Genomic DNA, 12,847 nt, shown 5'->3' on the forward strand with positions numbered 1-12,847 from the left:
GATCAACGAAATAACTGCATCAAACAACGTCTGTATTGTGTTAAAAGACATCAACAACCATCGGTGATGGTAACCCCATGTAGTAGGATAGGTGATCGAACAAGGATGCCTTCGGAAAAAAATGAGGCACGAGTGTTGCCGTCGCTGGACCCCGATTATGGGTTTTCATCCTGGGAAGAGTCTAAGTAAACTCAATGCAATACCTTTAGCAAAGGATCATCGTGGCAGGTTCAACTATATGAAGGTCAGACCCAACTCAAGAAAAGATGAAGGTCAGAACTAGCCATGTGACTCAAGCCCCTAAACTCAATGAGCACGATCTAGCCAATATCACGTTGTGCTAGCACAGTCCTGACAGACATAACCACACAATTAGAACCCCACCGCTCAAACTCACTCTACTGAGCAACGCATAGGGACGCCCACCATCTCCATTGATTCCGTGCCATCGAGAATCTAGATTCCGGACTACCCATGCAGAGTCAATTTAGGCTAGTCATGGCGCACCTCAGACAAGGGCGAAACTCACGTATCAAGCATAAGTTGAGTTGCCAAATATGTTGTCACATGCGCCATCTTCGGCCATGTCGAGCACATCAAACCTTTATGTTGAACGTGGGACATCCAATCATCAGAGCATGCTCGTGGGAACCACGAATATGGAGGCTAAAACCCGTTGACCACCCCATAAAGACAATAGTAGGCCATCAGGAGCAAAAAAAACAATGCGCACATAGTTACACAAATCCGTAAAATGCCTACATACAGGGGCCAAGAAGATGTGGCATCGCGTACTTTGGTAATGGAAAACCAAGGAAATTCAATCACAGAAGAAAAAGCCTCCATTGCAAATCACCAGTGTCGTTGCTGACACCGTGGTCGGATGTCGCACAACCCTCGTAGCCTCTGCGTGTGGCCACTGTCGAGATGTCATGGGGCCACCGCCGCGATACCCAAACTCCGCCGCGCATGTTGTTCAGGGCCGCTGCGACGCTCCACGCATGAGAGCTCCTGTAGCGCAAGGAGATGAACCTGCCGTCGCAGTCTGCCAGGCAAGCTTTGCCTATTGGCTTCCTTCGATCGCGGAGAGGTTCATCTGATTGCCCCGAGAGCGAGTTGGGCAACTATGATCACATATTGTAAAGTTCATTACAATCATGAAACAAAGCATATCATAAACTGTAGTAGACGAGTAGGGCGTTTTGGAGCTCAGCCTCCATTGAGGCCGAAATTTTTGAAAAAATCAAACTTCTCAGTTTCAAAAGAATCTAAAAAAATTTATACAAGTATACAAGAATGTGATGTCTATGTTTGTAAAATTTCATGAAATACTTTGAAATGCGAGCCATGCAAAAACTAAAGTCATGGATTTTGAGGATGAATAGTGCATGTACTAAAAGTTTTTTTGTAGCACCCACTTTTTAACGTATTTTTTCTTGAAAAATTACACATTATACATTATGTCTCTAAGTATTTTTTTTTTCAAAAGACATTTGAAACGTATAAATATAAGTTTTGATCATTTCAAATTCGGCCTTCATGGAGGCCGAGCTCCATTCAGCATTTTCGTTGTTAAGGCCACACTAATAAAAAAAACTTACGTAAATAGGAGTGCGGGATCCAAATCAGGACATAAATTCTAATAAAAGTGTTTTCTGGGGGTCGGAAGGTTTTCATTCTAAAGCTCCACTGCACTGCAGGTCAGAGAGGTCGGAGTTCGGGAGCCGATGGCCGGAGGCTGCGGTGGAGAAATGTTGAACGATAAAACGCATTACCGCCCTGCCAAAAGAAAAAAAAAACATTACCGAAGCAGCGCAAGTCCCAGGGTGTTTACCCGAGGAAGCGCGTGCTGCCACGGTCTGCGTCCAGCTTAGCACTCGGGTGTGCAGCACTCACGTAAACTGACTCCAAGCCTTTTTAACAAGTCAGTCAGACATAGACAGACAGCATGTTGCCCAGATCAAAGTAGTGCTAGTACGTGGAGGCCATCAGGGGCACTGTTGGCCAGCAACCACACGTACACATCCAGCCAGTGGCACAATACAAAACGAGGCACCGTTGCAGTCAGTCAATCGATTAGCTGTGCGGACTGGACCTCGCCGTCGCCGTCGCCCGGATACGCGAGTCGCGGGAGGCGCGACGACGACGGCGGCGGCGACGGTCTCCAGCCCGTGCCCGTCATGCTCGGCTGCTGCTCCCTCTTCCATCGGGGACGACAGCTGGTTACAGCGGGCCGGGTGACCCTCGACGCCGCGACCCAGTCACGTCTCACCGAGGCCTGCTAGTGAACGTTTCCTCCAAGGTCACGCCATAGCTCCTCTGCTCTGCCCCCACGCATTTCTCCGGTAGAGTATGGTACGGTAATGATTGATGAGCATGTAACAGCTCACCCTGGATTGCGACCCGGCCTCGCTCGTCACACGCGGCAGCGCACCAACTACGGGAGGGAAGCGTTCGCCTGGATCCGTGGGGGTCGTAGCGTCCCTGCACGCCGTGGACCCGTCACCCGTCCGGCCGTCCGGGTCTCCGGCCGTGCTGCCGTGCTTCAGCCCTTCCTCACCTCGTTTTTTCTCTTCTTCGCTCTTTTCTTGCAAATGCTTTCACCTCGTTTTTACCTTCTTTTGTTGCAAATGTTTTCACCTGTTTTTTCTTCGCGAATGTCCTCACCTCCTGTTTTATTTTTGCAAATGACTTCACCTTGTTTTTTTTTTATCAAAGAAGGGCTTGCCCCTTCCCATTAGTCTATTGACACGTCTACGTGTCTAAAATCTCGCAAACCAAGGAAGGTTTTGAGACTGTTCGGATCGGCCACGTATGAGCCTGACCACCACGTGCCATCCAAAACCCTCTTCATGTGAAGCGGTTGTCGTGCGTTCATGTCGGTCAGCCCGATTCAGAGCGGGCGTGACTCCACAACATTGATGCCGGTCAAAGCAACTTGACCGAACGAGCGGGCGGGGTTGCTTCAATGCCGACGCATCGACCAAAAAGCCTACTCCGGCTAGTGCGCCGCACTGAAGCCGGCAGCCCATCCGTTCACCTGGCCACGACTTTTTACGCACGGCTCCGGTGCCGTCCACACCACATCTCACATCCTCTCCTCTGCTTACCACAGATCCGCTCCTCTCTATCTCCACTCGCCCCCGTCAACGAGGCCGAAGTCCTGGTTCTCCGTGTCGGCAGGTGGTGGCTCCGGATCTCCTTCCGGACCCAGATCTTAGTGTCACGGTTGTCACTCTCCGAGGCCATCATCCTTCACGGCGTCCGACTACTCCCGCAACAAGGAGGAGTAGCAGCCAAAGTCATGCCTCCTCATGAAGGCCTTAGTGGCCAACGAGGAGTACTGGGCGGACCTTGAGCTCCTTCTCGAGCGATTGCTTAAGGACTGCGGTCCGGTGCGGCCCTTGCCAACGCCCCACTGTGTCAAGGCGGAGCCGCCCTCGCTGCCTCTCTGACGCTTCAAGGTAGAGCGCCCTTACCGCCTCTCGGTGAGTCAAGGCGGAGCCTCCCTCTCCTGATGCACCCGCAATGTTCAAACCAAACGCCGCGTGAAGGAGAAGTCGGTGTCGCCGCCGCACAGCCGGTATGCCCACATCAATGAGCCGGCGTCGCTGTGGCGCCGCGTCTGGCGTCACAAGGCCGTGGCGCCTCCCCTACTACTTCAGCCGCGGCAACGGCGACTCCTTCTCCACCATGGAGGAAATAACGCCCATTTATGTAAATTATATTCCCTCCGTTCATTTTTGTATGACGTTTTAGACATTTAAGACAACACCTAAAACAGTTAATTTCAGCAGTCTAAAACGTCTTACAAAATTGAGCAGAAGGAGTATCAAATTTATATCTGTTTGCATGAATTTCATCATCTTTGCTTGAATTATGTCTGAATTTATTTGTATCGCGGGCGAAGGTTTGTGGCAAACATTGGAGTAATCGGCTCCCGTTTCCTGTCCGCGCACAAGTAATCTGTCCGTATTGGAGGCCGGCGTCCGAGATACCGTGAGTGGAGAAATGAGCATGTCGTACGTGCCGTGACCCAGTCTGCCTTTGTTTTCCTGTCTTGTACGGTCTAGGGAGTGCGTGCGTGCACTTGATTAGGATTATTCCATTCCATCTGTTAACGCGCATACGAACCGAAGCCACATGAAGAAAGAAAAAAGAGTACGTACAACTGCTGATTTGTATGTTCGATTATATATATGATGATGGATTGACCTGGTGCTTGGGCTGTGTCCCAGGTCGTTTCGAGTATCGATCTCCGGATGCCGATCATAGACAACTGGCACTCCGGTGAGTAGTCAAGCGGTGGACCTCGGCAGGCTGACAAACCATGGAAAATAAAAGGTGCTGCCGCAGAAGGTCTTGGCAGCTGCGCGTCCCGGAGGGAACTCCGACTGGCTACGATCATCTCTAGTTTTGGACCGCATGTAGTAGAAGTCCAAGGCAGCTTCTTATTTGACAGCAGTGACAAAGACTACCCGGATCAAGCAATCAAAACTGGTGGAAATTCCTCAGCCGGCGGCCCATGCATCTAAGATCTAACCAGATTATTGTTGGTCTAGGTTAAACGAATGATAAGGGAAGACCGAAAGCTCTAGCTGGTTTCGCCTTTTGGGGTTCCCATTGTGGCATCACTCTCAAGTCCCAACCCTTTGAGCCGTGGAGATTCTTTCTCACTATGACTTTCAAAAAGAAAAAAGAAATTTAGACCCTGACCGCGCCTTTACGGTCTTTTTAATATAATAACAAACAAAAGTGTGAGACACACGCTTGAACCGAGATTCGAACCCACGTTGGCTGAGAGGCGCTACTCTGCTAGGAACCCATCCAAGCCAGTATGATTTTCTTGCTTCAAAGAGGTACCCAAATATTACCTTAAGCGGCAATTGTTTGCACACGTTAAAGCCTCAACATGAAAAGTTGGTACCAATTGTTGCACAAAAAATAATATTAACTTTTACTATAAAATAATATTGTGCTACGGAAGGGAAAGCCTAGCAAGACCACTCCTGAAAAATCCCCTCATGTCGCCCTCCTCCTGGCAGCGCGAGGGGCTACAACCCTAGATCTCCGACACCTCTCTCCTACTCCCTTTTTTTTCTCCTCGCCGCCTCCTGAGGTTGTAGTCGTGCGGCTGCTGGTGAAGGAGAAAATGGGATTTCACCGTCGTGGAGGTATCCGACGCGCTTGGAGGGCGATCTTAGTTTGCGTCGCGTGGGTTATGATCCGGTGCAAGTTGTCGTCTTTGGCGTCTTGTTCAGGGATCTGATTGGATCTATCCTGCGCTGCCCTTGAATGGGTTGATCCGGCCCATATGGTATGATGAAGGCGTACCGGCGCTCGAGATGACGCGTCTCGGCCGGTGCGTGGAGCACGGCTCTAGAGGCCGACAAGCAGTGCTTGTGTGGCTCGCCCACGGGCTCGATCTGGGACCAAGCGAGCCCTTCTGACCTTTTTAAAATAATAACGGAGGAAAGTGTGAGACACACGTATGAACCAAGATTCAAACTCGCGCCGACTGAGAGGCGCCACTGTCCTAGGAGCCCATCCACTCCAGTATGGTTTTCTTGTTCCAACGAGGTACCCAAACATTACCTTAAGCAGCAATTGTTTTCACACATCAAAGCCTCAACATTAAAAGCTGGTACATTTTTTGCAAAAAAGAAACAATATTAGTTTTTACTATAAAATATTGTGCTAGGGAAGGGAAAGCCAGCAAGACCACTCCTGAAAAATTCCCTCATATCGCCCTCCTCCTAGCATCGCGAGGGGCTACAATCCTAGATCTCTGACGCCTCTCTCCCACTCCCTTTTTTCTCCTCGCCGCCTGCTGAGGTTGTTGTGTTGTGACTGCCAGTGAGGGATCCAGCGGGGCTTTCGTCATCGTGGAGGTATCAAATGTTCTTGGTGGGCGATCTTTGTTAGCGTCGTGTGGGTTATCATCCCTTGCAACTTGCCTTCTTTGGCGGCTTGTTTAGGGATTCTATTGGATCTATCCTACGTATGCTGCCCTCGAATGGGTTGATCCGGCCCTTACGATATGACAACAGTGTGGCGGCGCTCGTGAAGCTGCGTGTCGGCCGATGCGTGGAGCACGGCTCCAGAGGCCGACGAGCAGTGCTTGTGTGGCTCGCTCACGGGCCCGATCTGGGACCAAGCAAGCCCTACGGCCTTTTAAAATTAATAACAGAGGAAAGTGTGAGACACACGTCTGAACCGAGATTTGAACCCACGCAGGCTGAGAGGCACCACTGTGCTAACCGAACATTAACTTAAGCGACAATTGTTTCCACACATCAATGCCTCAACATTAAAACCAGTATTAACTTTTACTATAAAATATTGTGCTAGGGAAGGGAAAGCCCAGCAAGATCACTCCTGGAAAATCCCCTCGTGTCGCCCTCCTCCTGGCGGCGTGAGGGGCTACAACCCTAGATCTCCGCCGCCTCTCTCCTACTCCCTTTTTCTCCTCACCGCCTCCCGAGGTTGCCGCAGTGCGGCTGTCGGTGAAGGAGGCGGCGGGGATTTGGCCGTCATGGAGGTATCCGGCGTGCTTGGAGGGCGATCTTCTTTGCGTCGCGTGGGTTATGATCCCGTGCAAGTTGCCGTCTTTGGCGGCTTGTTTAGGGATCCGATTGGATCTATCCTACGTTGCTCTTGAGGAGGCTGATCCGGCCCTTGTGGTATGAAAACAGCGTGGAGCACGTCGGCCGGTGCGTGGAGCACAGCTCTAAAGGCCGATGAGCGGTGCTTGTGTGGCTTGCCCGCGGCCCGATCTGGGACCAAGCGAGTTGTGGTGTCTGAATGATGTATCTAGTGGCGGAGGCCGCTAGACGTTGTTGCGGCGCACACAACAACCATCGAAAATTAAGGTGCTTCGACAACAACCAAAGTGGTGAGATGGCGTTTTCTTTTCCAGTGTATTCCTCGTGAGTCAACAATCTAGTAGAGAGATGGGATGGCAAACATTGGTGGTTGACATCGGGGTTGTGTTCCGATGACTTGACCTTTTAACTAGATCTGGTAACATTGACATTTGTGCATCGTTTCCTTGTTTAGTGTATTGGTTCGGAATTGTACTTCAAGGGTGATAGCTCCAGGTTTGACTTATGGCTAGATCGGCCAATATCACCACACCAGCGGTAATTTCTTCTTGAAGGCATGGTCTTGGAGCATTACACTTTTTGTTAACTCACATGTCACTTAGTAGATTATGGTCCACAATCACAAGGCTTGTGGTAGGACTTTGGAGATACTATCGGGAGGCATGTCCTATATGGATGTCTTGGATTTTCTTTCTTTCCTTGTAAGCTGATTTGTTTGGCATCAATGTTTGACAGTGTTTTCAATAATAAGTAAAATATGGATGTGTGCATCAAAATGCAGGGGTTGAGTTATCTTCATTTTAGAAAATGGAACATTATATTTTTAGTATTAAAACAAAAGGCAAAGCAAGCTATCACGATTCGTTCACATTTATTCACATGTCTTTGCTATTGATTCTAAGCTTTTTTTTCCTTCTTCAAATAGGCTGAAGGACATATACTAGATAAAATCAGCGAAAAGTGCTTGCAGCTACCGAGCTCCACTGCTCTTGGTATTTGAAATTTTTGAAAAACACACTTTTGGTACTCAAAAAATCTTAAAACAAATACGTGGGTACATACACATATTCCTAAGGCCTGGTAAAAATCTGGAAAAAAAATACTTTGTATTTTGGGAAATACAATTAAGAGAAATTTCTGATAGAAATGGCACCCTTTTTATCCTATATACTGTCAGAAATTTATTTATTTTCCTATAGCCAAAAACAAAACGAGATTTCTACCGTAACTTGACGTGTGTAATCGGAATGTGTATATGTATCCCCAGGAAAAAATGCACATTTTTTTGAAACTTCAAAAAACCGAATCTCAAAAAATATAGAGAGCAGTGGAGCTCGGTTGCTGTGACGCCTCTCCCATAAAATCAGTTGTTATATTTTTAGATAAAAGGCATGCGCCCGACTTTATAAATAAAGCCACCAGGCAGAGTCACATCACAACCCCCAGAACAACACATAAGCCGAGCAGAACAGAGTTAAGAAGTGCGAGTACATGGCAACCAGCCAAACATGGCACGCAGGCCAGCAAAGAGTCCAAAAGAACCAGAAATTAAGCCATCCTCCTAGAGCGCCGCAACAGGGAAGACGCCGTAGATTTCATCTTAGATAACATGTCGTCGAATGCCTCTAGGTCCCCTTCCTTAGTCAATGATCTCCACTGCTGCAACAAGACATTGGCTTTAAATAAGCAATTCACAGGGTTAGCCGGGAAAATGTGTTCGATAGTAAACTTGTTTCTAGTAGTCCACAGAGACCAACAGATCGCTGCCCAGCCAACCCAGAATACACTCTTAGACCGGCCTGCTAAAGTATTAACACAACGCCGCAAATCCTCAAAAGAGGATGGATGCCAATTAACATGAAGCCAAAGTCTAATGCAACTCCAGAGGAAATTAGCCAAAGAGCAATGAAAAAAATATATGCTCGGTGTTTTCAAGAGCCCCACAAAGCGCACATCTATCAGAGCCCGGCCCGTTCCTCTTCCTAATTTGATCGGCCGCAGGAAGTTTTCGCCGAAAAGCTTGCCATAGGAAAAAATATCTTAGGAGGAATACGAGCTGGCCAAATATCCTTGAATTTAGCTGTGCGGGCACCCGAGATAAGTTTGGAGTAGGCAGATTAAACTGAGAAATGCCCCGAGGCAGTGTGGGGCCAGACCACCGAGTCATCTTCCTCCGAGAGCAAGGGGAAGCAGGCAGTAAGACGTTGCCAATCATCCAACTCCACAGGAGAAAGAGAACGCCGGAAATCAAGGACTCAGTCGTGAGCCGAGAGCTCAAAGATAGAGATCTCAGGATCAGCGCAATACAAGAACAGGGTCGGGTAGGCCACCGCAAGCGTGGTATCCCCTACCCACCAGTCTAACCAAAAACGAGTGGATTTACCATTCCGAACTACAAATTTAACAAGGGATTGGAAGATCGGTCAAACTTTAACGAGCTGGCGCCAAAACTGAGAGCCACCAGAGGAGGAGGCGAACATAGGGCTCGAGGAGGGGAAGTACTTAGCTTTGAGAAGAGATAGCCAGGTGGGACGCTGCTCGAGGAACATAATCTTCCACCACCATTTTATCATGAGGCACTTGTTCATGACCAAAGTATTAATGATGCCTAGGCCCCCATGCTCTTAGGTTTGCAAATCAGGTCCCACTTAACCATCCTATATTTGCGCTTATTATCAGAGGAGTTCCAATAGAAAGCACCCCTATGCTTGTCGAAACCAGCGTGAATCCCTCCGGACAAGAGATAGAAGCCCATTAGAAACATCGGGAGGGAGGAGAGGCACGCATTAGTAAGGGCAACCTTGCCCGCCTGGGAATTATAACGACCTCTCCACGGCAAAACTCTATTTCCTACTTTAGTCACTGTCGGGGCAAAATCTTTAGCCAAGAGCTTGAGAGGGGAGATTGGTAGGCCCAAGTATTTGAGAGGATAAGACCCTAGAGAACAATTGATAAGATGAGCCACTCTCTAAGCTTCCGAATCAGGCACCCCAGTCACAATAACTTCGCTCTTTGAAAAGTTGATTTTAAGACCCGAAAGCGCTTCGAAGCACAAGAGGAGAAATTTCAGGTTCGTGAGGCTGTCCTCATTAAGTTCAACCATAATAATGGTGTCGTCCGCGTATTGAAGGTGAGTGATGCCATTGGGGATAAGGTGAGAACTAACAGGCGTAATGTGCCCAGCAGTGGCAGGTCGAGAAAGGATATGAGAGAGAGCATCCGCAACGAAATTAAAGAGCAACGGGGACGCCGGATCCCCTTGTCTGAGGCCCCTACCATTAGCAAAGAAATTACTAATCTGACAATTCACCGCCACAGCCGTGTGCCCACCCGAGACAAGCTGCATAAGACGGTGAACCACCGCTCCCACGAAGCCCTTAGCAAGAAGAACTTGGCGAAGGAAATTCCAACTCACCAAGTCATAGGCCTTTTCGAAGTCAAGCTTAAGAACCACAGCCTTAGTGCCCTTGGTCCGCAGGTCATGGACTATCTCATGCAAGCAAAGCACCCCATCCAAAATAAATCTACCCTTTATGAACGCATATTGAAAAGGACTAATGACACGACGGGCGATCGGAGAAACCCTAGTAGCCAAACCCCTAGCCAGAATCTTCGCAAAGTTGTTAATTAAAGCAACGGGCTTAAACTGGGAAATCAAGTCAGCACCTTTGACCTTAGGGATGAGAGTGAGTACCGCGTAATTCAGTCTAGAGATGTCAATAGTTCCCAGCCAAAAACCTTGTGTAATAACCTGAATGAGGCCTTTTAACCGAGGCCAGAATTGCCGAAAAAAAGGAATGGAGAATCCGTCAAGCTCGGAAGCCGCATTAGAGTTGGCAGATCGAATCGCTTCGAAAATCTCCTCTTCAGAAGGGGAAATCATCAGACTCTCATTTTTAGAACTCGACACCTGATCGAGGGGAGTCCAAAAGGACGGCGCCAACCTAAAACCCAACTCCGGTTTAGCAGATAAGAGGTTAGAAAAGAAGTGGACCATGTGCCGCATAATCACAGACTGATCAGAGACCCTTACGCCCTCGATAAGGAGACTATCAATCAGGCATCTCCGACCCTTACAAGGATAATAAATTACACGCAAGCCCTTGAAGAAATCAGCACCATCTTTCTTTTGCATCCATGAATAGCGCGCAATAAGTAAAGCTCGCTCCCATTTCTGGGCCTCCGTCTTAGCAGAACAATCATGTTGAAACATGCTGAGCGGGCATCTATGAGGGCCAGAAAATAGTCCCAACTTCTGCTAGACGGATAAGGGGGACACAAACATCGCTAGATCCCCTCCGGAGCACCATATGGTTGAGCTTCATCACGTGGAGAACGAACCGAAGAAAGAAATATGTTGTGACATCATTCTGTCCCTAGATCGCCGTCGATCACATAAAAAAAATGAAGACCAAAACGAGGCCCAAGATCTGGCCTTCACTGAAGCTCCACACGCCCTTCACCGATGCTAAACAACATCATTGGAACGAGCCATGGTGTGGAGAACATATTCCTAGCCGCCCATCACCTCACCACTGTCAGCCATACACATAGATTTATACCTAACTAAAGATAGGTCGATCAGAGCTGTACAGACAACCCAGACCGGGGTTCCCCCCACCTCGCCAATGCGGGAAGGCACCTGGAAGTGAGGGGGGACTGGCAACGGTGGCAACCCTAAGAAGGAAACCTAGTCACACTCTGTATCCCCATTTTGATTCTAAGCTGTAGCGGTTATGATTTAGCTACATCTCCGTTCCTAAATGTAAGTCTTTTTAGGCATTTCAAATGAACTACAACATACGAATGTATGTAGATATATTTTAAAATGTAAATTCACTCATTTTGCTCCATATGTAGTCATTTGTTGCAATATCTAAAAGACTTATATTTAGGAACGGAGGGAGTAGTTGATAGTAACATTTATGTTTATCTTGAAGCACGCATGCCTAATCCCTTGAGCAATCCGAATCATGCATTGGAAAACTTGCACCAATTATTTCATCAAGAAGCTCAGCCAGACAAAAACGCGGGCTTCTCTTCAACGGAAGTTCTCATTTATCAATAAATTAAGGGAAGATGGATACACAAGCATCAAAGACAGTTTGGCCGAGTGGTCTAAGGCGCCAGATTTAGGCTCTGGTCCGAAAGGGCGTGGGTTCAAATCCCACAGCTGTCATAATTTTTTTATACTAAACAATCACCTCTGCAGAGAACCTTTTTTTTTTTTGCATTTAACCTTTTGTACAGATGAAAATCCCACAGCTGTCATATTTTTGGTACTAAACTATCATCTCTGCAAGAGAACCTTTTTCTTTTGCATTTAACCTTCGTTTCAAACTATTTCCTGTCCGCCGTTCATCATCGTTAGCCCGACGTTATGAAATGCTAAACCAAGATATGTATGTTGATCAATGACCACGTCCAAAATTAGCTCAAATCTATAATCAGGAAATAAAGTTCCCAGCAGAGCACACCATCATTCGGCAACCATTAAACTCTTTGCAGGCAATTCAGGCAAGTGTTAATAGGTTCTCTATCGTCGGTTTCACGCTGTGCGAATAAACACGAGCAAGATTTTCCGCCCATAACTGACCCGTTAACACCTTCCGCATTTGCACCGAAACCTCCTATATATACAGCTGACGGACATGCTCCTATGATCTGTGCCAGTGTGTGCATTGCTCGCTCATCGGCCTCCAGTCTTGCTCGTACGTGCGCCGCCACATTTTCGATCACGATCCTCGCGGAGTAGAATTCTTGCGCCGAAGCTCGATCGAACGCATGGCTCTACCCGGAACCCGCATGGTTGTCCTGTCCATGCTGGTGGTCGTCGCGGCGCTGGCCGTGCCGGCGGTTAGAGCGGCGACCGACGCGCGCTGGGCGAACCACGGGCACCACCGGCACGCGCCTCCGCCCCCTGCCGTTTCTCCATCCTCCTCCGCGCCCGCCCCGGCTCCGTCCCCTACGGGTCACGCGGCGGCGAGCCCGTCTCCCGGCACGTCGGCGCCGGCCACGAGCTCGCCCGCCCCGTCGCCCGCGGTGGAGAGCAAGAGTGCTGCAGCGGCCTTCTCGCCGTTGGCTTGGCCGGCCGTGCTCGTGGGCGCTGCCGCCGTGGTGATGTTCTGATCGAGCCGTCGTAGTTGATCTCCTCTTCTAAGTTGTCCCGTCAGGCCGGCGCTGCACCGGCCCTTGATTAGTTTCTGCATTGGTTTTTTTGAAGCAACAAGCAGTCCGGCAGT

At 48.7% G+C, this 12,847-nt stretch overlaps 1 non-coding gene across 1 annotated transcript; it reads left to right on the plus strand.

Annotated features, from left to right (window-relative positions):
• Window positions 1–11,704: 11,704 nt before the first annotated feature.
• On the plus strand, window positions 11,705–11,784 carry TRNAL-UAG. The gene has a single exon. It is a non-coding gene; the product is annotated as a tRNA-Leu (tRNA).
• Window positions 11,785–12,847: the final 1,063 nt, after the last annotated feature.

Source organism: Triticum dicoccoides, chromosome 1B, assembly GCF_002162155.2.
Source record: "Triticum dicoccoides isolate Atlit2015 ecotype Zavitan chromosome 1B, WEW_v2.0, whole genome shotgun sequence".
In the NCBI taxonomy this organism is placed as follows: domain Eukaryota; kingdom Viridiplantae; phylum Streptophyta; class Magnoliopsida; order Poales; family Poaceae; genus Triticum; species Triticum dicoccoides.